Raw genomic sequence first — 5,234 nt, forward strand, 5'->3', positions numbered from 1 at the left:
AAGGGATGATATTTTTACACCCTCTTCTAGGTAAAACCCCTGAGTAGCTTAGCTGACCCCGTCGGACCCAGCATGGCCTTGTCTGGGGACAGGAGGAGAGGTGGCATCAGGAGGCAGGAGCATCCTCCCACCCTCCCCGGCTGAAGCCCTGGTGCCGACAGGGTTTTGGGGTAGTTTTGTGTCCAGGAGTCAGAGACGAGCAGGTTGAAAGCAGCGGGATTTTTGTTTTTTTATTTCTCTTAGCGGGTCAAAAATGCATCTTTAGTGTGTACATCTGATTCAGCAGTTCGTAAGGGGTGTAGAAGCGCAGGGGTATATTTGGGCAGTGTTGTAAAAAGTGAAGCGACTGGTTAGTAGCTGTTGTATATACATTTTTTTGGGAGTGATTATAATGGCATTCGCACTGGAATAGATGAAGTTTGAACAAAATAACCATTCTGTCTACTCCTTTTCATTTTACTGCTCTTTTATCATCAGTCGTCGTGCGTGCACCCACATGGAAGGAAGAGGGACCTATGCACAGGACATGAGATTGTGCCTTCGATGTACGTTAGAACTGCTGGAAGTCGCAGCTTTATTTCACGAGGTGCACAAATCCCCCAGTTTATGCAGAATCCCACTGGTGAGACATGCAGGCCGTGTTTCTAAATACTTGAAGTACCATTTCTTGTGCAATTATTCGGCTTCATCCTTTCATTAGCTGAGAGGAGAGGGGGAAGAAGAAGCGCACATCCATCCCTTCGGATGAGCCAAACAAATCCCTGCTCCAGCTCCTGAAGTGTTTTACTGGAAAGTTTTAGGATCTGTTTTTGTTTCAGGTGTATGATGTACCTCCTGGAGTCACCTTTATAAGGTCTTATTTTGGTATGGGCTTTCCATTTAGCGCTTTCCTTTGGCTTCCTTAGCCCTTCCCTTATATATTTTCATCATTCACTTATTAAAAAAAAAGCAACAGCTTCCTATAATTCTGAATTTCCAGTCTGCCTCTTGGGCATGGAGTTAACGATTCATTCAGAGGTACCTCACTCCCACGTCTGAGAGATGAACTGGCTTTTAGAATTCCCACATGATAGCTATTGACCAAACGCTGACTTTTGCTGAGAGCAAACCTGGTATTACATGTATTCGATGCACGTATCTTTGCTCGGTTTTGGTCATCAAAATTAGGAGAACTGGATGGTAAATCAGCGCTCTGGGTGCAAAGCATAAGTACGCTTTTGGTGTTATGAAAAGTCTGTTTTCAACAAAAGCCTTGGAATTCCTGCTGAAGCTGCCTTAATTTAAAAATCAAAGTTTATTTATAAGACTCATCTCTATGTTTTTTTCAAGTTTTGAAATAGTTTATTTGTCCTCATCTCACAAAGCTGTGAAGTAGGTACTGTAGACATGGTAATATTTATTCCTGTTGCTGAAAGCATGTTCATGTATTCTGTATCATGTTATATTCACGTTTTGTACCTCAAGGCATTTTGGGTTTTTTTTAATTTTCGAGCGCAAAGCAAAACTGAATCTGAGGACAACTGTAGTGTCCGTGGCCCAGCATCTCTGGGCAAACAAACCTCAGCTCTGTGGGAGAGATGAACCAGACTAGTCCAGTGCAATTTTTTTTATTTGTACTATAAGGAGTATTTATGATTTATGATATTATGTATTTATGGGGGGTTTTTAATTAAAATACTGAATTTTTAAAAGCTCTGAGTATAAGCATCCCTTCAAACTTATCATTAACATCAAGCTCAGAAAAAAAATCTCGAGCTCTGTAAATACTCCATCCTTCTTGGCATTTTCTATTTTGTCAACTGATGGACTGGAGAAGGTTTTGTTTTCAAATTAATTGCTTTAGTACTTTCTGGGGCTGGCTGTGGTGGAAGGGCACAGAGCCTAGGTTCAGTTTTGTCCTTTGTGCAAGTAACTGTGCATTAGATAATCACAACGAAGCCTTTTACCTTCCATTTATGGTGTGGAAAGTGTTTCTCGGTGTACTGCACTGCATGTGATAGCTGTCTCCATGGTTGACATTTGCACTTTAATAAACTCAGAGATGAAAAGAGGCAAGAGCAAGAAATCCTTAAAACTTACTTATTGCACAGTCCCTTTTTGCAGGCTGGGGCTGGCTGATAGAGTTTCCCTCTGGAGATGTTCCTGGCACATCCCAGCTGCGGGGCCTTGGATGCGCCCAGGGCCTGGGTGGGGGGGGCGAAGGGGCAGGAAGGGGAATTAAAATATATAAATGGATAAAAGAAACAGCTTCCCCAACCCAAAATACATGCCAGCAGCCAGGCCCAAAGGTTTTTCTTCTGTATTAACTCGCATCCAGCAGAGCTGATGGACCTTTGCTGACTGAGATCTTGATTCCTTATGCAAAAGCATGGAGAGAAGCTTTTTCAAGGCATTGTGCAAAAATAACCTTTTATTGCAGGATAGGTACGGGGGGGAAGGGGGTGTTCGGATACTGGGGACTTAGTTCATGTACGCCTATGACGCAGAGGGAAGTAAATCCAGTTAAAGCACAAAGCTGCAGCGAGTGCTCCAGTTTCGTCCCTAGCCACACTCTTACTTTTTACACAATTTAGGTGACACGGAATTGGCTTCTAAGAAATTTCAATTCACCCTCAGATTCAGCAAAGCAGGACAGTTATCATGATAATCTCCACTTTGAGAAGTAACGTAGGGGAACAGGGTTTAAAAGTCACATGAGAATTACCTCAAGTTTTGATGTGTTTAGGATGTACCAGCAAGGCTATAAAAGAAAAAAAGAAGAATTTAATTTCCTGACCAATATCTTGACCTAAATATAGCCGACCTGTGGTTTAATGCAGGAAATCTAAGTTGCTGTATGTAAAGCGTTTTTGTATTGTCTTGAGTCATCCCATATCAAGCGCTTTCCTGCTGTACACGCGCTGGAATCTGTCCGTGAAGAAAAGTAGTTTTAAGTGCGTTGCAAGGTGTCCTCCCATGAAGTCAGTGGCCAGCACCAGTCCAGAAGTTTGTGTTTCACATCGAGTTGGGTTGCAACCCCACAAGGACTGCACCTAATTGCAACGGGACCGGGGTCTGGTCACGTATATCACAGGATATATGGGGAGATTTATTTTTTTTTCCATTTAAAAAAAAAATGTTAAATAACTTCCTTAGGAGACAAAAATGAACCAGCACATGTGCCTAATTTAAAATTTGCCTATAGTGCTTACAGGGCATGTGATTAATAGGCTTCAGGAGTTGTGAGCTAGTGCTGGAGGAGGAGGAGGAAGGTGTCGAGGAAGGAGATGTTTTCTTCACAGGATCAATCCTAAACGTTGCTGTGGAAAAAAAAAAATCCTCCCAGGTAAACCATCTCCACAACTTCCATCGGGATAATTCCCCACAAAGGCTGTAGGTGAAGGACATAGAGCACGTCCCAGCCTGCTCTGAAGCCAAACACGCACTTCAGCTCCCCGAACTCTCCATCTCCGCTACAGAAGTCTAAATATTTGGGCTGGCAAGCCTGCAAAGCTGTGCATGCTTACAGGGGATTGTTTTATTTATTTTTTTTTATTGCAAGGATGGATGCAGGCCAACGCACTTAATAGTAACCACATGGTAAAATAAATAAGAATGCCTGTATAGACTTAAAAGTAAATGTTAAATATTTGCTCTGTTTTTTCTGATGTCTTCTATGCCAGCTTTGAAATGGCCGTGTGGCAAACAGCGCTTTTATTTTGCTGTGTTTTCTTAAGCCTGGAACATTTAATAATTTCTAATTAAACCATCTACTGTTTTAGGATATTTATGAGCAAACCGATACAGGCTCTTAAAAATGTGCCAGCAAGAGGCAGAAGCTCTACACTACAGTCATATTTTAGTTTTTTTTTTTTTTTTCTTCTTCCAAAGCCATGTAAAAACTCTTATCCACATTTTTCTGTTTTTGAAAAGGTATCCACTGGCTACACCGAGGAGAAGCCATTAGCAATTTATATTTCTCTTTCTACATTTAGGAGCGTTTTCCTTCGAATAAGCAATCATCCTCCAGGCCCACAGTGGAGAATAGCCCAAACACAGGGGCAACTGTTGGGTAACTGCCTGCTGCTGCGAGTCAGGGGGAGCCAGAAGTCAGCCTTTGCATATCTGGGCTGCCTAAGTTAGCTTACAAAAATAAAGTAAATTTTGACTGAATGCTTTATTTACTCTTTTTTAATGTTTTTTGGAAAGAAATGAGTCAAGTTTTCCACTATTTTATATATTTAACCCAGCAAGAGTGGCGGTGCATACTTCTTGTCTCAATACTTTTGTCAAGACCAAAACCAGTTCATGTTTATATGGCTTGCCTTCCAAAGAGCAAACCTTTTTGGGGAGTCTTCCAATTCCAGCACCTAAACCAGGCAGTAATGAGATGGAGCAACTAAACTGCACAACTTTTTTCATGTAAATGCAGACATGTTACAGCTATTTCAGAGCTGACCCACAAGGTACTCCAAAAAGTGACAAATCCTGAAAATACCTAATGTCCATCTAATCAGTGAAGACATAGTCTAAATAGCAAAGGGGAAAAAAAAAAAGGAAACGTCTCTTGCATGTTTAACTGTAAGCATAAAAAATAATACTTTATTTACAATCACATCAGCTCTCCACAGTTGACCAATGTGGACTCTCATGGATGCGGGAAGCACAGAAGAGATCTTCAGGGATGCTCCAGGGGAGAGCAGTTCTCGGAGCAGTTTTAGTACAAAAAGAAAGTTTCACAGCAATGGGCACCTGGGCAATAGGAGGTTCATTTGTATCAATTATGCATGAGCATGCAAGGAAATGATATTGCAGCAAGGGATTTAAGGGTGTTTTTTGGCACGGCGATGCACACCGAGTGGCCCATGTTTGCAGCAGATGTGAATTAATATGGCATATCTGAAGGCAAGTCAAGAATCTCCGATTTATACAAGTCATGACTGGATGGGGCTTTTTTTAGCTGCAGTTGGACTGGAAACCCGTGTAACAGCAGAATAGCAGAGTAAAACTGGAAATACTTATTTAATATTTAATACGGGCTGTTTACATTAACCTTTCCCTGCCTTCAGAAGTTTTAAGTACATTTCGCCAGATCTCAAATATCTATACACAGGAAGGAGAAGAAAATATGCATCATAATAAATAAAAACCGAGTTTACCTGAAGTTCAAATGCTCCACTAGAACATACCCATCTGAGAGAAAGAGAAAAAAAGAAATAAATTAGTAAACTCCTGAGCAAATAAAGTCACAGTGG

This window comes from Numenius arquata, chromosome 8, assembly GCF_964106895.1.
Source record: "Numenius arquata chromosome 8, bNumArq3.hap1.1, whole genome shotgun sequence".
In the NCBI taxonomy this organism is placed as follows: Eukaryota; Metazoa; Chordata; class Aves; order Charadriiformes; family Scolopacidae; genus Numenius; species Numenius arquata.